This window comes from Delphinapterus leucas, chromosome 1 (genome assembly GCF_059928025.1).
Source record: "Delphinapterus leucas isolate spDelLeu-1000000601 "Yukka" chromosome 1, BTC_Dleu_Yukka2, whole genome shotgun sequence".
NCBI classification, from domain to species: domain Eukaryota; kingdom Metazoa; phylum Chordata; class Mammalia; order Artiodactyla; family Monodontidae; genus Delphinapterus; species Delphinapterus leucas.
Genome location: NC_143129.1, coordinates 54371789 through 54392344, shown reverse-complemented (window position 1 = coordinate 54392344; position 20556 = coordinate 54371789). Strand labels below are relative to the sequence as shown.

At 36.7% G+C, this 20556-nt stretch overlaps 1 protein-coding gene across 2 annotated transcripts in view; it reads right to left on the bottom strand.

Annotated features, from left to right (window-relative positions):
• ZNF648 (zinc finger protein 648) overlaps positions 1 to 20556 on the bottom strand; it is a 239900-nt gene that overhangs the window by 203356 nt on the left and 15988 nt on the right. Inside the window, exon 3 of one of the 2 annotated variants that reach the window (XM_089910350.1) lies at positions 480 to 15383. The exons of the other annotated variant lie outside the window; for it this stretch is intronic. The gene's annotated coding sequence lies outside the window, so the exon portion shown is untranslated. Of the gene's footprint in view, positions 1 to 479; positions 15384 to 20556 lie in introns of those variants that run through there. 2 annotated transcript variants of the gene reach the window in all.

Sequence of the window (20556 nt, the reverse complement as noted above, 5' to 3'; positions counted from 1 at the left end):
ATTAAAAAAGTAAAAGAAACAGGTGTAAATTAATTTTAATACCATTTTATTTAGCCAATATATTTCAAGTAATATCATCTCAACATGTAATTAATATTTAAAAATATTGAGGGCTTCCCTGGTGGCACAGTGGTTAATGGTAATAAAAATATATTTTTATTCTTTTCTTCATAAATTTCTAACAAAATTTCTATAACAAATAATAACTTCTTACACCTACTGTCTCTCCATCTAGAAGTGTGATATGTATGTGTGTGTATGTGTGTGTGTGTGTTTGTGGGTGGGTGTGTGTGTGCAGGAAGTCAAGTTGTTTTATAGCTGACCAATGTTACAAGCTCAGATCCTGTTAAAAATCATTAAAAACATCTTTTGTTGGTTATTTAAATTTGATTTTAGGCAATTAATTACATTGACTCTCTTTTGACTATTGATCAATTTTATTATGTGCTTGCTGTAAATGTCCATTTTATTATCTTAAAATATTTTTTATATATTTTAAAATTTTGCTCATCAAATTGCAATTCACTGTAAAATTTGTGTTGCCCCGCAGCGTGTAGGATCTTTGTTCCCCGACCAGGGATCGAACCCACATCCCTTGCATTGGAAAGCGGATTCTTAACCACTGGACCATCAGGGAAGTTCCTCTGCCTTCATTTTTAATTTCAAAATCTGTCCATACTTATTTTTCAACCTGGAAAAATAATTTAATTGCATTATAATGAAAATAATATGTATTTCAATTAGTTACCAATTATAATTTATATCGATACTACTGTAACTCATGCTGTCTGCATAATATATTCAAATAAATGTATTATAATGTTGCACTGGGGGCTTCCCTGGTGGCACAGTGGTTAAGAATCCACCTGCCAATGCAGGGGACATGGGTTCGAGCCTTGGTCGGGGAAGATCCCACATGCCGTGGAGCAACTAAGCCTGTGTGCCACAACTACTGAGCCTGCGCTCTAGAGCCCGCGAGCCACAACTACTGAAGCCCATGCACCTAGAGCCCGTGCTCTGAAGCAAGAGAAGCCCGCACACCGCAATGAAGAGTAGACCCCGTTCACAGCAACAAGAGAAAGCCCTCACGCAGCAACAAAGACCCAACACAGCCAAAAATAAATAAATAAAATAAATACATTTATTAAAAAAACGTTACATTTATTCATAGAAAAAAAATTCAAATTGAATCAATGGATTGACACCAACTAGATCCATGATGTGTTTATGTATATTACTAAAATGACACACATGCCTGACATCCGCACTATAATACAATAATAATATCTGAGACAATACAGTGTTTAAAGTGAACTATGATCTTACCAAAACAATAAAGCTGTGTTTAATGGAGGAATATTTTATACTGCTGTAGCTTTAAATTTTAAATTAATTACAATTAAATTAAAAAATTCAGTTTCTTAGTTTTCCTAGCCACATTTCAAGTGCTTAACAACTATATGTGACTATAGAAAAGGCAACTTCTATCTCATTCTCTACCCTCCTATTTTTTCTTTTACCACTTTTTTTTTTTAACTCTTTAACCTTGCCCAAGAGAAAAGGTATTGTTAATCTAGTTGTGTTCAAGGTCATTGGTTGAAACATATTTCTCAGTGATTGTTTCTTCCACTTCTCAGTGCCATGTAGATGGCTGGGTAATTTGAACCCACTTCCCTGGATCTCTTCTACTTCCTGGTGACAAAAAAGCTGCCTAAAACTTCAGAATTACATCCTATCCGCTTAGCAATTCACAGTGAAAACAACCTGCATCTTTTCCAAAAGTTAAAAAAAAAAAATTTTAGAATTGAATCTATTTGCCTCCAATGATCTTGACTTGGGCTATATTCCTGGCAGGGGTGGCGTCAACCTCACTGAAACCACGCGAACTCAGAGAAGGAACCAGCAATTCCCTAAGAAAAGTCAGGACACATTTACCAGAAAAAGGGCAAGTGATTACTAGGAAAGCTAAAATGATCAATCTTTGATACACAGATAAATTGGAAAATAAAAATAATAACCCCTAATTTCCCCATTCAAATATAACTATTGTTGGTATTTTGGCAAATTTACTCCCATTATTTTTCCTGGGTTTTTTTTTTTTTTTATTGCGGTATGCGGGCCTCTCACTGTTGTGGCCTCTCCCGTTGCGGAGCACAGGCTCTGGACGCGCAGGCTCGGCACAGCTCGTGCCAGCCGCTCCACGGCACGTGGGATCCTCCCGGACCGGGCACGAACCCACGTCCCCTGCATCGGCAGGCGGACTGTCAACCACTGCGCCACCAGGGAAGCCCTCCTGGGTATTTTTTACGTAATTGTAACTACAGTTTACTTAAAATTTTTCTCCTGCATTTTTTCTCTTCCCATTCTATTATATGCATTTTGCATGTCTATCATTTTTCTAACCATAATTTTAATGGTCACATATAAATGAACTCTAATTTACTCCCATGGACACCAAGGTTGCTTCCTTTTCTTTAAAAATTATAAATAAAGCTGTGATAAACATCATCATGCATATAGCTTTTTCTACTGCTTGGACTATTTCCTTAGAATAGTTGAATTTTCTAAATGTTGAATTACCGGGTCAAAAGGTATGCAATACATTTAAGCTCTTTCTAAATTTTGACCATTTCCCAAAAAGGACTGTACTTATTCAAAAGGTTGTCATCAATATAAAATTAGGCATCATATATAAAATGTTCTTGTAAAGTCAAAGGACACCACTAAAGTATGGTGAAGGTAGCAATTTCTTTGAGGGTGATAAAATGCTTACGAAGAGGATATTTTTAACCTTTGATTCTATAACAGTTTTGCAGAAATCAGTCCTACACCACTCAATTATGCAGTTGCAAGTTTTCTTTCTTGGAAAATTGTTAATCATACAAGAATGCAAATTAGTAGGATATTATTTTAAAAAGTAATATCAATAACATGGCATGGGATTATTATAGATTTCAACTAATTCTCATCTCGCTAATATCTTCCACACTGTATAGCTAATTAGGCATCTGGACAACAATGTCACAATGTTGTTAATAATAGCAACACACTGGAGACATGTCTCCTGAGTTTTAAATGCCTTTCTCTACCTGTTTGCTAGACGTTTTGAGCCTGAACGTTTCAAGGCATCTCAAACACATCCAAAATGGAAATCATTCTAGGGCTTAGTACAGTGCCTAGCATGTAGGAAATGCTCAGTAAATCTGTTTCGTAAATGAATGTTGTCCGATAAATCTACTTTACTTCCTATAGTCCATTGTGCTGAATATTTTTTCACCTAAATAGGCTTTTCATCTAAAGCCCATTATCCTACAGTCTACCTCCTATGTACCTTTTTATTTGATTAATCACCAAATTCTCTTGATTCCACTTTAGAAAGGCCCATTGTCCCTACCCTCCAAACCATTTCTTTGCCCTAGTTCACTCCATTATCATCTCTCACCTGGGTTATTAGCACAACTTTTTTGTTCTCCTGCCTCTAGTCTCATCCTTTCTCCACCCTCCTAACATAATGAGCTTTCTAGAATTCAGAGCCAATCATGGAACTCCTCTGCTCAGAATTCCACAATGGTTCACCATACACAGGGCAAAATCTGAAACCATCTGCATGGCATATAAGATCCTTCATATTGTTTGACCTCTGCCTATCTGCCTGGCCTCACCTCTCCTCCCTCCTCCCACCCCTACCCCCAGCAGTTCACTGCACACTGCAGCATGACTGAACCAATGATAACCCTCTCAATCTGTATTAATCTTCCCCTCTTTCTTTCTGCAAATCATTTTGCAGCTGCCTCCCTGGAATGCTCTCTCTACTTTGTGAGTCTGACAGAAAATTTCTACTTTTACTTCAAAACTCATCTTAAGAGAAAAGTAAGTCCTTTGAAAATACTGAAGAGGAGGTCATATGAGAACAGGCTCAACTATATAGTCCTGGTGCACAGTTCTGCATAAAAGCATTGGTTGAAGATCATCAGAGTGGAAGAATTCTCAGGACAGCATGAAATGAGAGACAAGCAGTTGGTCACATTAGAAGGCAGAAGAAGGGGAAAAAAAGGAGCGTGATGAATGCAATCTTCCAGAAACCAAAGGAGGGGAGAGTTTTAAGCAGAATGGTATGAAAAAAACTGTCAAATGCAGCAGAGAAATGGAGTTGGATGATGACCTCAGAGCATGCATTGGTTTTGATATTGAAGTAGCTTTTGTAATCTAAGACCAGCTTCAGTGGAAGGTGGGGGCAAAGTCTGACTTCAGTGGTTTGGTTGAACAAGAAATGGAGTTGACAAATATGAACTACACCTTCCTCTCCAAGGCTGGGAATAAAGAGGTGGGAAGATGGCCATTGGGTAGTGACTTGAGGGGTAGATAGGAGGATAAAGGATGTTTTTGAGAGAGAATATTAGTGAGCAGAGAGGATGCAGCAGGGGAGGAGGGAATGATGAAAGATACAGATCTGAGACAGAGGAAGATCCCTGAGGAGACTGAAAGGGATGTGATCAAGGGCCCAGATGGAGAACTAGGTTTCATATAGGAGAAGGGACACCACAATCTCTAAGAATGTAGGAAAAGAGAAAAGGCTGTATGTGATTGTCAGTCTCCAAAATATTGCACAAGACCTTGTTAAAGTTTGCCAATATTACTTCTGGCCAATTTTGAAAGTGAGAGGCAAGGATTTAGTGGTATAGATATGAATATGGATAATGAAAACTCAAAGTAACTCCTTGGGTAGGAAATGGGGAAAGGTAGTGTTAGTTTGGAAATAATACCACAAAGAAAGTGAGGGAAAGAGGGGAGAATGTGATGAAGGTAAAGCATGTTGGAGTCAGACAGACCTGGGGGAAATATTGGCTCTGCCATATACTAGCTTTGATCTTAAATAAGTTTCTTAACTTTCTCTGAACTTGAGTTTCTTCTTCAAAAAATAGGGGAATAATGCTTGCCTCATAGGATTGGAATGAGAATCGGAGATAGTATATTTTGAAAGGTGCAAAGCATGTACTATTTTTTTCTCACTTTCCACTCCCTCATTTCCAGGAAATATCACTTGGATATATTTATTGACTATATTTAAGAGATCTTCATTAATATGTGTGCTGGAGAAGTTTTTAAAAGAAATATGCCATGTATAGATAGATTAAGACGGTTTACTTAAAAAAGAAAACAGTAAAAAAATGGATAGCATGAGGCCAGAATAGGGTGAAAGACAAAACTTGTATAGCTTTATAGCTTCTGACTATAAAGGATAGTATAAGAAACCTTACTTTAAAAGGTAATATTGGTAGAGAAGTCTTGAAAGAAAGAAGGAAAAAAGGAAGGAAAGAAAGAAAATGAAAGAAAGAAAGAAAGAAAGAAAGGGGGCTTCCCTGGTGGCACAGTGGTTAAGAATCTGCCTGCCAATGGAGGGGACACGGGTTCGAGCCCTGGTCCAGGAAGATACCACATGTTTCAGAGCAACTAAGCCCGTGCGCCACAACTACTGAGCCTGCACTCTAGAGCCCGAGAGCCACAACTACTGAAGCCTGTGCGCCTAGAGCCCATGCTCCACAACAAGAGAAGCCACCACAATGAGAAGCCCGGGCACCGCAACAAAGAGTAGCCCCTGCTTGCTGCAACTAGAGAAAGCCCTCATGCAGCAGTGAAGACCCAATGCAGCCAAAAAGAAAGAAAGGAAGGAAGGAAGGGAGGAAGGGAGGAAGGGAGGAAGAAAGGAAGGAAGCGGTATTGCTCGTAGGGAATATTGTAGAGTGAGAATAGAAGAGAGGGGACTCACTTTTCTAGTATGAGTCAGTATTTGATTTTACATCATTTTATCACAGTAAAGTAGAATAAAGACTGATTCTGCACAGTGTAATCAAAAGAGCATGGATTTGGGAGTCAGACAGCCACGGGTTTGACTATTGACTTTGTCTCACACTAGCTGGGTGATCTTGGACAAGTGACAAATTCCTTGAGTCTCAGTGTCTTAGTTTCCTAGGCCTGCCATAACAAAGTAACAAAAACTAGGTGGCTTAAAACAACATAAATTTATTTTCCATAATTCTGGAGGCTATAACTCCAAAATCAAGATGTCAGCAGGGTGATGCTCTCTCAAAGACTAGGGGAGGATCTGTTCCATGCCTTCTTCTAACTTTTGGTAGCCCCAGGTGTTTCTTGGCTTATAGATACATCACTCCAATCCTCTGTCTTTGTAAGGCATTCTCCCTGTGTTTCTGTGTCTTCACATGGCTGTCTTCTTTCAAGGACCAGAGTCATATTGGATTAGGAACCCACCCTACTCCAGTATAACCTCATCTTAAATAATTATAGCTGCAATGACCATTGAGTAATTATAGCTGCGATGACCCTATTTCCAAGAATAAGACCACATTCTGAGGTACTGAGGGTTAAGACTTCAACGTATCATTTTGGGGGGTACATAATTCAACCAATAAGACTCAAGATCTTCACTCCTTATATGAAAATAAAAGTATATTCCTTGTGGAGCCCTCCTACATTGTTGGTGGGAATGTAAATTGGTGCAGCCACTGTGGAAAACAGTATGGAGGTTTCTCAAAAAATTAAAATTATAATGATCATATGATCCAGCAATCCCACTCCTGGGTATATATCTGAAAGAAATAAACACTAATTCAAAAAGATACATGCACCCCAATATTCATAGCAGCATTATTTACAACTGCCAAAGTATGGAAGCAACCTAAGTGTCCATCAACAGATGAAGAGATAAAGAAGATATGGTATATATATATACAATAGAATACTTCTCAGCCATAAAAAAGATTGAAATTTTGCCATTTGTAGCAACATGAATGGACTTGGAGGGCATTATGCTAAGTGAAATAAGTCACACAGAGAAAGACAAATACTGTATGATAGCACTTACATGTAGAATCTAAAAAATGCAACAAACTAGTGAATAAAACAAAAAAGAAGCAGACTCACAGATATAGAGAACAAACTAATGGTTACCAGTGTGGAAAGGGAAGGGGGGAGGGGCAATATTAGGGTAGGGGGAAAAAGGGTTATTATGGGATTATATGAAATCATGTGTGTGAAAATTTGAAAATTGTAAAGCACTGTAGAATTTAAAGAATCTTTCTTTCAATAAAGACATAACTAAATAAAAGTCTAATTAAATGTGAAAAAAGTACATTCCTTGCAAAGTTGTTATGAGAATCCTGTGTGAACTTATGAAAAAATAACTAGCATAATATCTCACACATGGTAAATGAAAAAAGTGAAGGGGAATCAAAGCCAGTCATCAAAACTGTATTTTGGTTGTCACTATCTGATTCCCTCTGAGTTATTTGCCAAGAAATCTTGGTAGAGAGGTCTTACCAAGTTCTGTGACTCTTTAATATTGTATTCACCGGTGACCTTGATTCAACATGTACTGAGTACTTTCTGTATGTTTGGCATTATACCAGGTACAGAGGTACAGGGCCTGAGGCCACCTCTGTGATGTTCTGAGGTGGTTTGTACTCCAGGATCAACCCATCATCCCAGGTAGTACTCAAATCTAGAAGCCATGGTCTGGAAAAGGGGTCAGCAAACTATGACCCAGGAGCCAAATCTGGGTTACTGACTGTGTTTGTAAACAAAGTTTTATTGAAAGATAGCCATGTCCATTTGGTTATGTATTGTCTATGGCGACTTTTGTGTTTACCATGGCAGATTTGAGGGATTGTGACAGAGGTAGGTTCACAAAGCCTAAAATATTTACTATCTGGCTTTTCACAGAAATGTTACCTTTTGCATAGTCCAGACCTTGACTTATACTCTTTTCTTTTCTTTGCTTTTTTTCCACTATAGGAGACTTATATTCTTCTTAGTCTATATGCCTACCTTGGAATTTAAATTTGTTTTCTTTCTTGAATTTAAATTTCTTTCTCTTCAGCTACTGCCCTGACTTCTCTGACAACTTTGATTTGTCTAGTTTTGGGGCTCAAAACCTTGGGGTTATTCATTCATCATAATGTATCAATATTGGTTCACCACTTGTAACAGATGTGCCACACCAATGCTAGAAGGTAATAACAGGGCATGCATTCCCCACAGTCCACTCCAGGCCTCGCTTTTTTTTTTTTTTTTTTTAAGACCCCCTCTTTTGTTTTTTGGCCACACGACTCATCATGTGAGATCTTAGTTCCCTGACCAAGGATCAAACCTGTACCCCCTGCAGTGGAAGTGCAGAATGTTAACCACTGGACCACCAAGGAAGTCCCAAGGCCTCTCTGTCTTAAACCTGGTATTTTGCTTATTACATTCTTTTCCTGGATCCTATTGAATAATTTGTGATTCCTTTCCAAATTTGAAAAGATGTAATACAGAAAAACTCATTCTTCAGCAAACATTTGTTGAATACCTATTATATACCAATTATATAAGTATTAATATAATAATACTAAATGACTGGAACATAGTAGTTCAAAATATTTCTGATGAAATTTGAAAGTTACATTAGTTTGTAATAGATGGTATTTTTCCTCAAAATATTCATTGCCTCTTCCATAGGGCCCCTGCCTATGGGAGGATGACCTATCTCTGCTCGTGGCAGGCATGGTCATGTGACCTGCTTTGGTCATTGGACTGTGACTTGAACCGACAGTCCTACCTCTGAACAGAGCTTTAAGAGCCATTTTGTGGTCCTTCACCACCAGCTCTTTTTCATTCTGACATGAAACTCTTACATTTTAGATAGGGGCTGCTTTTTTAGATAGGGGCTGCTTTTATCTGGAATGGAAAAGACATGGAACTGAGTCAAACTTGACCCCAGTATGGACACGAGAAATAAAGCTGTGTTGTGAGCCACTAGGATTCTGAGATCTTTATTGCCACGTAGCCCAGACTGATGGAAAAAATCACTGATTATATTCTCTTCACATATTTTTTTAGCTCAAATAACATTTAAGAGTTATTTTTCTAACTTTAATATTATGGATGACAATTTACAACTTAGAGATAATCAAAATAAGGCCTAGAAATAAATGTCACTTGTGCATTAAATGGAAGTATCCAAAATTCTAGTTGGCAACTTAGCGTACTGTGCACATGGTGCCGAGTTATATAAATCCTACTTGACTTAAACTGATGTGTACTATCTAACATTTTACACTGCTTGCTTTATTCATATATCTGTGTATCCATCCAATGATCCATCTTATTTTCTAGAGTATTTTAAGTAAGCTTCAGGCATCAGTACACTTCACCCCTAAACACTTCAGCATGTACATCATTAGCTAGATTTCAATATTTGCTTATGACTTTTTCCTTTTGAGGTAAAATTTATATGTAATGTACAAATCTTGCATAGATCATTCAATATGTTTTGCTAAACAGATACTCCTATGCAACGCAAATCTCTGTCAAGATACTGAACATGACAATCACCCCACAAAATTTTCCCTGTTTATTTTAGCCCATATATTTGCTGTGTGTATGTGCTTCTGAATGTTGCATATATTTTTATTCTGAGCTTTATATATTTAAGGAGAGATTTAAATATATTCATCGAATTCACACTAATATGTCATGTCTCTAGACCTCACGAATGATACACTTTAACAGGAATTTGTTTCTCAAAAAGAACTTTTAGCATCTGATAATCTCTCTATATATAGGCCATTAGTTTTCTTTCTCTGCCTTTGCTTTTTGAATAATAATTTCTGTGATAACCATCCAACAGGAATGTCCCTACCACGTTAAGCAATATAATCATTTCCACATAATTGAAGCTTTGGCAGTCTCAGGTTCTACAAGAGACACTGAAGGGGCTGGGATGTGTTTTTCTGATGCTAATCACAACACAATTATATTGGCTTAGACTGGCTAGGGCTGAGGCTGGTTAGTAAAAGTAGGATAGCTGCAAATAAGAGAGAAAAAAAAGGTTTATCCTATATGTTTGTGGCCATACACGTGTGACAGACTGGAGGAATAAATAGTAACAGCATCAGTAGAGAAACTGGGCCAGCATGGAAAAGGCAAGGGCAGGTATAGGGATAAACATGGGCTGGTTTTTATGCCAATTAGAATGTGGCCTTAATTTTCTTCTACTGCTTCCCTGCTCCCATGTCTTTTTTGGCCTCTAAGATAACATGTACCCATATCACACACACACAAAATAAACATTGTAGAATAGCAGTCTGTCTATATATTATTATAAAATATGGATGTAAAATGCTCATACCTAAAATCTATAGATTCGAGGGATTGATTCGTATTGTATTCATACGGGGAGAGGTAGCTATTACTGGAAATTAGAACAGTGAAAGATGGTTTCTATTTGTTAAATTCACTCTTAAGTACCATTCCAGTTATCTTTCTCAAGACATTTGTCTTTCAGAATTTAGGCACCAAGATTTAAAGGATTGAAATCAGATTTTTCAGAAATTACAAATTAATGGAAACTAATATGCACCCTTTTTTTCCAGGGAGTCTTCGATGGAACCAAGTTTGGGAAGAACAGAATTGCTGGACAATGTATAAATCCTGCTTATCATAAGGTGAAGGAATTCATGACTGAATTGAGGTATCTCACCACATTTTAGTCTTAATAATCTTTTCATAATGATCTTTCTTACCTGTAATTTAAAAGGCCAGAAATAGAAGAATGAGGAAAGAGACGACAGACAACATGAACAACCTATAAAATCACCTAAGATCCTTATCTCTATCTGTCCTCTGAAGGTTCCTTTTATCCCAGCTCACTGTTTCCTCCTCTCCAGGTACCTTCCTGGCTTCCTGTTGAGATATTCCTTGGACTCCCTGAATGTGAAACTTAGCTCAGACACAAATTAGTAGGGAGGTTATTACAAGCTTGAAGGCAGAGTCAAAAATCCCTTTAAAGAAGTAATTCTATTATTAAATCATTCTCCCCAGCCCCTACTTATCACAAACCCCATCACTGAAAATTAAATGTGTCCCCCGCATTTATTGAAATGGAGAAATGTATTTATATTGTAATTAGAAATAGACTTAGTGAAGACATGATTGTTCTCTTTAGATATCTGAAGAGCTGTCATTTCTAGGATGAACCTCTTTTTATATCTCCCTAAGGCACAATTAAGCCTTATAAGTAGACTTAACTATAGGCCAATTGAGGGCTACTCTAGGGAAAGCATTTCTAATAACTAGAGCAGTCAGATGGTAGGATGGAATACCTAATGAATATGAGAGATTTCTATCATTTGAACCACTCGAACTCTCAAGGAAGAGCTTAGGTATGAGTTTCCTGCATACAGTGGCCCTTTATAAAAATTTTGACTTGAAAATACTTAAACCCAAAGACTTTAAATCAGACTTTCATTGATCCAGCCAAAATTGTCTACATATTTATCATATCAGACTGGATGTCATAGTCAAGGGTTTGCAACTTATACATATATTTCTTACTGACAGTAAGCTTGCTCTGGGGACTTTCCTGGTGGTGCAGTGGTTAAGAATCTGCCTGCCAATGGAGGGAACAGGGGTTGGAGCCCTGGTCTGGGAAGATTCCACATGCCGCGGAGCAACTAAGCCTGTGCACCACAACTACTGAGCCTGCGCTCTAGAGCCCACAAGCCACAACTACTGAGCCCGTGTGCTGCAGCTACTAAAGCCTGCATGCCTAGAGCCTGCGCTCCACAAGAAGACGCCACTGCAATGAGAAGCCTGTGCACCGCAATGAAGAGTAGCCCCAGCTCGCCGCGACTAGGGAAAGCCCACATGCAGCAACGAAGACCAAAGGCAGCCAAAAATAAATAAATACAATAATAATTAAAAAAAAAAAAAGCTTGCTCTGGGTTTATGAGATCTAGTAAAGATGGAGCCACATCAGACTTTGTCTCATATTATTCATGTAGGCACTGGTCTGAACATGTGAGATAAAAGCCTCAAAATGCTCAAAATATCAGAGTAGGGTATACTTTTGGGAATTAGACAGCATATTGCTAATAAGACAACCTGTGTATGTGATTGCAAAATTCTACAGATAGCCTTAAAGAAGTTATCACTTGGTCCATATTCATATCCTATGCTATTGCAGCTTCATATTTTCTCTTTAGCAAGGTTTGTAGGAGGACATTGTTATTCTTGCTGACATTATCTTAGAACAGGTAAGCCTATACATTGTCATACCTCTCTTTTTTCCAATAAGAAATAACCTCAAAACTGGCATGGCCCAAGATCTATGCTAAGAAAATTAAGCTTCTTTAAAATTTGACTTCCAGCAAAGTTTAATATATGTGTACTATATGTGTAACTCATGCTGCTTTGATGTTGAATTTGGTTATTCCACTGAGTCTATATTAAAATAATTCCCTGGTTGTATTTATTATGCTCATTGGATTTGGTGATTTATTATTAAACTTCTTAGAGTTCATTATGTTTATTGCTCCAGTCCTCTCTGAAGGAAACTGGGGAATTGTCTTCCTCATCCTTAATTAGGAAATCATAAAATGCAATTCTGAGAACATGGGAACTGTTTTCCTTCACTCAGTAAGACTGACCCACCAAGTTTGTTAAATAAAAATGTCTCATGATACCAGATAAAAAGTTTTATCTTTACTGTTAACATGTAAAAGGATATTCTGTTAAATAGCAAATCAGCTTTTCCCAACTCCTGGTTCCTCATTTTACATTTTTAAGGGCAGAAAGGTTATTGTTGTTTTTTTTTTCCCTCTGTTAAAAACATACTTTTCTTTTTAAAGGACAAAATTGTGTTGTTATAAATGTCCTATTAGTATGCTAGGACTTCTATAAGAAAATACCACAAATTGGGTGGCTTAAACAACAGAAATTTATTGTCTCACAGTTCTGGAGGCTGGAAGCCTGAGATCAAGGTGAGTGCAGGGTTGGTCTTTCTGAGGGTTGTGAAGGGAATTCTGTTACAGGCCTCTCTCCTTAGCTTGTAGATGGCCATCTTCTCCCTATATATGTCTGACTCTGTGTCCAATTTTCCCCTTTTTATAGGGACATCAGTCTAAGAACTTCATTTGAACTGTAAGTCTTTACAGAGTAAAGTCAAGTCATATTCTGAGGTACTGGGGGTTAGGACTCCAACATTATTTCTTTTGGGGGACACAATACAACCCAGAACAAATGTCATCATGGAAAATATCCTACAGTGTTAGTTACTTGTCCAGCAACATTTTTGATTTATTAAAAGGAGGTGGAATTATCTTTGCAACCAATTTTTCTTCTTTCTTTTTTCCCCTACATTTTAAGCAGAGAAGGTAACATGGTCTCAAAATATATACAGTAAAAATGGTCAAAACCAGAGAGAAACAGACAAGCCCATAATCGCAATGGGAGCTTTTTATACATACCTCTTTTAGCAATTTATAGAACAAGCAGTCAAAAACTTAAGGATATAATACCAGGAAAGAATAATCAAGAAACTTGACTTAATGGACAAATATAGAACATTCTACCCAAGACTTCAGAATATACTTTCTTTTCAAGCACACATAAAACATCTACAGAAATTGGCCATAAACTGGCCCATGAAGAAAGTCTCATCAACGTTCAAATGAATGAAATCCTATAGACTAGATAAAATATATTATTGACCCTAATGCAGGTAAGCTAGAAATGAATAATGAAAGGTAACCAGAAAATTCTCATATATTTGGAAATTTAGCACATATTCTAATAACCCATGGTCAAAGAAGAAATGATAACAAATTAGGAAATATTTTGAATTGAACAATATGAAAACGTACAATCCAATTTTGTACAATTTAGCTAAAGAAATCCTTAGAAGGAAATTTATAGCCTTAAAGCCATATAGTAGAAATGAAGAAAGACCGAAAATTAATGAGCAAGAATTCTACCCTTCTAGAGAGGTTATAAAAGGACTAAAAAATAAGTACAAGAAAAGTAGAAGATGAGTAAAGTCAGACAGAGAAAGATAAATATCATATGATATTGCTTATATGTGGAATTAAAAAAAAAAAGGGGTACAAATGAACTTACCTACAAAAGAGAAATAGAGTTACAGATGTAGAAAATAAACTTGTGGTTACCAGGGGGTAAGCGGGGGAGGGATAAATTGGAAGATTGGGATTGACATATACACATTACTATATATAAAATAGATAACTAATGGGGACCTATGGTATAGCACAGGGAACACTACTTGATACTCTGTAATGGCCTGTAAGGGAGAAGAATCTGGAAAAGAGTGGATATATGTATATGTATGACAGATTCACTTTGCTGTACACCTGAAACTAACACAACACTGTAAATCAACTATACGCCAAAAAAAAAAAAAAAGAAAGAAAAAAGCGACTTGCCAAGGGGCAGTGGGCAGGGGGGAAGAAAAGTAGAAGCAATGAAATAGTAAAGGTAAGAGAGAATCAGATAGAAAACACATATATAGTAGAGAATCAACAAAACAAAACAAAAAATTTAAGGACTAATAAAATTAACAAGCCTCTGGTGAGACTTTTCAAAAAAAAAAAGACAAATGTCCAATATAAGGAATGAAAAAAGAGACCACGCTACAGATCCTGCACACATTAAACATATGGTAAGAGGAGGACCTAAGAAACTCCTTCAAACAGAAATTCTTAAGGTCTTATTCTCTCCACTCACTAGCTCAGAGGAACTGCCCAAATTACTGCTTAAAATAGGTGGATTATTGGATAGACATTTATCCTATAGATTTCTTGGCAGCAATAATATGTGAGCCCTCTCCTAATAATTAATGCAAATGAGGGCCACAGGAAGTTCCTACAATTAAATTTTTGGGGTAATCCTCAAGTCTCCTTTAAATCAATAGTGTCTATTCTTTTTTCTCACTAAAATGTAATTAATTCTCCCAACACATAGTAAAAGAGACCAATTTTTAGTTTCACTCTCTTTCTCGTGGAGGTGGAGTCAGTACAGGTGCAAACAAAAATGCCATTAAGAGGCCAAATGTTAGAGAAATGTAAATTAATTTGTCCCTGAATAATTAAAGTTCTTTTATTATACAAGCGTAACCTGAAATATTGAACTAAGGGAGCCATTAGCAAGAGGCTGGTAATTTTATATAGAAGTGGTAATGAACTTTAACATATGTAACTCAGCAATATGCAACTTTTGTATTCTTAAATTACTTTTTAACCTTTGAGAGAATTTCCAGTTTTATCCTTGCATAAATCAAGATAACAGCCAATGACTTAGCACTACAGAATATTTGGGTTCAACATGGCATCACTTGTGGCTCTACATGCTCCTTACTAGACTGACATTTCCATAAAATTAGGAATACATTTATGAAAATAAGAGGCATTAGTTTTCTGTTGATAAGTATTTTTTCAGAAGCTCTGATTTAAAGTTGCTTTGGTGTGTCCAGAAGCTGAGATATATGCAGAGTTGTAGGAACAGGTTTGGCTGGTCAGGTGCTTTCTGTATGGGGCCTGTAATTCATCAGGGAAATGAAAAACTTTGAGTTTTGCTTTTTGGACAAAGCAAAAGGTACAAGAAAGTTCAAAGAATAATACAGCAAACACCCACATATCTGCTACCCAGAACTAACCAAAATTAACATTTAGTAATATTTTCTTCAGATCTCTTACTCTCTGTTTGGAGGGGAAGGGGCAAAGAAATAAAACTACAAATTAAGCTCCGTATAATCTCTTTTCTGGTACTTGTCTCTTCCTCCTTCCCTCCCAGAGGCAAGCACCAGGATTTTGTTGTCTAGGCAGTGCTTTTGTTTTTAGGGCAGATTTAAATATCCATAAATAATAGTACTGTGTCTATATATATATATATATATAAATTTATATTTTTATATATATATATATAAAATATATAAAATATATTTTATATTTATATTATGCTACCCTTTGTTTTACAGATATTTAAAGTTTTAATGTAGTCTAATTCTACCAATTTTCCTTTATGATCCCTTTTGTTGTCTTGTTTAAAAAAATCTCTCTGGTGCTGTAAAGATATCTTACATTTACTTCTTACAGTTTTAACCTCTGTTTTTCATATTTAGGTATTTAATCATTTACATTGTAAGGAAGAAATTTATTTTTTTCTATATGTGTATCCAGTTATCCCAACACCATTACTGAATAAGTTGACCTTTTGCCACTGATTTGTAATATCCGCTCTATCACATACTAAGAGCCTACACATGCTTAGATCTTTTTCTGGGCTCTCTGTTCTGTTTTATTAATCTATTTGTCTATCCTTATATCAATATAAAACTGCCTTAATTACTCTAAAATGACTTGCTGTGTCATATGTCTTACTAACTACTCAGGCTCCTCCTCTTCCTCTTGTTTCTTTTTATCCTCCCCAAATTATTTTGGCTGTCTGTGGTCCTTTAACTCTTCCATATAAGTTTTCAAATCAGTTTTTCAAGGTCCTTAAAACATTCATATTGAGGTTTTCATTGGAAGTGCAATGACTTTACAGAGTGTTACAGATAACTTAATCTTTATGATATTGAGTCCTTCCATCCATAAGCATGAATCTGATCTATCTTGTATTAAATCAAGTCCTATGTTATACTCTTTTTTTTTTTTTTTGCTGTACGCGGGCCTCTCACTGTTGTGGCCTCTCCCGTTGCAGAGCACAGGCTCCGGATGCGCAGGCTCAGCGGCCATACCTCACGGGCCCAGCCGCTCCGCGGCATGTGGGATCCTCCCGGACCGGGGCACGAACCCGCGTCCCCTGCATCGGCAGGCGAACTCTCAACCACTGCGCCACCAGGGAAGCCCCCCTGTTATACTCTTAAATAACATTTTATAATTGTCTCCATGAGTCCTGCTCATATTTTACTGGATTTTATTCCTAGAGATCACTGCTAATGTGAATGTTATCTGTTTTTGTTACATTTTAAAGTTGATTATTGCTGGTGTATAGAAATCTACTGATTTTTACAGGCTTATCTTGTGTTTAGTTCCAATGGCTTGTCTGTCCATCTTTTTTTTTTTTTTTTTACTTTTTTTAGACAGATATATCATCTACAAACAAAGACAGTTTTGTCTTTCTTTCAAACTTTTATACTTTTTTCTTAACTTATAGCATCACATGGTTCCTCAAATAGTGTTGAGTAGTAATAATCATAATGAGAGGCATCCTTGTCTTGTTCCTGACCTTAAAGAGTTTCACCATTATGATGTTGGTTGTAGCTTATTAGGTAACTGTAGCAGACATTTTTGGTACCCAGCAAAGTTCACTATAGTTCAGCTGCACCTATAGTGAACATCGTTGACTCATGTTAACAATATCTCACCTCAAGCATATGCCATATATCTCTGGGGTTTTGTTTTCATTTTTTTCAATTTTAGTTTTCCCCGATGGGCTTCTCTGCAATAGTAGCGCTTTTCAAAAACCATAGGAGTCCACTCAGTCCTTGTGTGGGGATACTACATAGAAGTGCTGGGCTAGAGGTCACCCCTGAATCAATGGTGAATGGGAGCTCAAGGATGGATGTCCTGGCCTCTAGTCTTTCCTTCCTCTGATGGACGATTTTTTCTATGCTTCTCAGGGTCTCAGTGGTATTGAGATGTTGTGGCTTATAACAGTGATATGGATAACACATTTATATTGGCTCACCGTCCTTGCTTGTTTCATTTTCTCTGCGACCTCACTGCTGCCACCTGGAATCACCTCCCAAATAAAGTACTCAATACTTTGTTACTTGTCTGAAGCTTTGTTTTCAAGGAACTCTAAAAAAGTGTCTATTTTGTGGTTTTTATCATGAATTTCTAGTGAATTTTATTGAATATGTTTTCTATCACACCTGTTAAGAGGATCCTATGTTTCTTTTTGTTTAATTAATGTGGTCAATTACTTCAATAAAATTTCTTGATGTGGAAACACCTTTTCATTTGGAGGGATAAAAACCCTTCTAGTCAAAATGTGTTAGTTTTGTTTCATTGTTGGTTTCTTGGCTTTTGGATTTTCTTTTTTCCTGCTGGATTTGATTTCCTAATATTTATTTAGGATTTTTGAATTTATAAGTGAGATTTGGCCATACTTTTCTTTCTTTATATTATTCTAATCCAGTCTTGACATAAATTTGCCTTTTCTCTTTCATTTTCTAGGATGACTTGCATTAGAAAAGGATTATGTATTCTTTGTAGATTTAGTGTAAAGCCACATAAGCCTGAAGTCTTTTTTTTAGGTTGAAGGAAAGAGAGTAAGACTTCAAATAACAGATTAAATTTTAGTGGTTATTATTTTATTTTTTATCTTCTTGAGGCCATTTTGATGACTTATATTCTTCTAGAAATTTTTCCATTTCATTTAAGTTTTTAAATATATGGGCATCAGTTTAATTTTTCAAAATATTTATTCTAGTCTAGTTTTTAAATTTCCTACTGAAATGTAATTTTGCTTTTTTTCATTTCTAACGTTTTCGTGCTCTCCTTCCTTTTGCCTTTGTCCATCTTGCTAACGCTTTATCTTTTCATTTAGTGTTTTCAAAGAACCAGCTTCTCATGGTGATTTTTTTTCTGTTTTCTAGATTATTAATTTTCCCCTATCTTGATCATATTCTGGGTTAGTGGCTTTATCTGCTTCTACCTACTATTCCAGGTATACAGCTTTACATCAGCCATCTCACAGGCTGTGGTCACATATTCTTCCAGCCCAGCTGCATTTTTATTTCATTTATGCTTTGAGAATTATACTCCCAGCCACTTTTGCCAATTCTCTGACCCAGAATCCAACAACTATACACCTTTAGCCCTAATCACTGCATTTTGTTTCTATTCAGATATGGTCCATGAGGATTTGTATCTTGCTTTGGAATATAGGTATATTTTAATTGTTTTCTTTTATTATATTTTATCTATCACGCACTGCCATGTATTTTGGGAGTGGTAGTTAAAGTATAAACTCACGGTACCATCTTGACTAAAAAAACAGGCAACTACAGTTCTAATTCTTTTCAGAATTTAAAACTGTTTAACTGTTTAGAAAAACAAATAACTTTGTAGTTCCTAGAGTAAATTTTAACTAATTCTATGAACAAAACTGATCTCTTTTTTTTCCCCTTGGAATGTTTAAAAAACTAAAACGAAGCTATATCTGTTTAGAATATCTACTTAGGAAGTATGTAAGAATGAAGGACGAGAACCTCAACAAAAATCCAAAATCAAATGCTTAGCCCATTGGCCCAAGGATGGGTATAGAGGTAGAATGGCAGTCAGAAGATGTCCAGGTCACAGAGAAATCATCTTCAGATGAAACCAGCCTGAGCCTGGGGAAGATACATCAGAAATTCAGCCCCCAGGAACTCTCCTACACTGTTGATGGGAATGTAAATTAGTGCAGCCACTATGGAGGTTTCTTAATAAACTAAAAATAGGGACTTCCCTGGTGGTCCAGTGGTGAAGACTTTGTGATTCCACTGCAGGGGAGCACAGGTTTGATCCCTGATCAGGCAACTAAAATCCCACATGCTGCACAGCGTGGCCAAAATAAAATAAAATAAATAAATAAATAAAATATATTAAAAAAACTAAAAATAGAGTTACTATATGATTTGGCAATCCCACTCTTGGGCATATATCTGGAGAAAACTCTACTTCAAAAAGATACACGCACCTCGATGTTCATTGCAGCACTATTTACAATAGCCAAGATATGGAAGCAACCTAAATGCCCACTGACAGATGAATGGATAAAGAAGATGTGGTACATATACACAATAGAATACCACTCAGCCACAAAAAAAGAATGAAATAATGCCATTTGCAGCATCATAGATGGACCTAGAGATTATCATACGAAGTGAAGTCAGACAGAGAAAGACATATATCATATGATATCACTTATATGTGGAATCTAAAAAAATTAACTTATTTGCAAAACAGAAGCAGACTCACAGACATAGAAAACAAACTTATGGTTACCAAAGAGGAAAGAGGGGAGGGATAAATTAGGAGCCTGGGATTAACAGAAACACACTACTATGTAATAAAATAGATAAACAACAAGGTCCTACTACATAGCACAGGGAACTATATTCAACATCTTATAATAACCTATAATGGAAAAGAATTTGAACAATTACATAGGTAGATAGTATATCTGGATCACTTTGCTGTACACCTGAAACCAACACAACATTGTAAACCAACTATACTTCAATGAAAAAAAGAAAGAAATCCAGCCTCCATCTGGAAGTTCAAGAAGAGTACTTGCTACCCTCCAGAGCTGGCTATATCTTGGGTGGGGCGCTCTCAGGTAAGCAAGAGCTCCTAGTATAACTTGAGTGAGAAGATGAGGACACCTATGAAACTTACTACCGCTCGCGAAGAGAAACCACCGCAGGACTCTGTCACTTCTAGTACCCATCTTGACACACAGTGTGAGGAGGAAGACCTGGAAACATATTCCTCTGAGCACTCAGAAGAGCTTCAGGGAGAGCCTATTGGGGATGATGGACATATCCTTATTGCCTTATTTGATGGTGAAGACCTAGAGCCACTCTCTGGAGAAGATTGCTCCGATCAACCTAAGAACTGTGGAACAGCTTTCCAGGAGCTTACAGAACTTCAGGAGTATAAGCAGAACCATTTAGCGGAATGTTTCCACTGCTGCCCCATTTGTAGTAGGGAATTC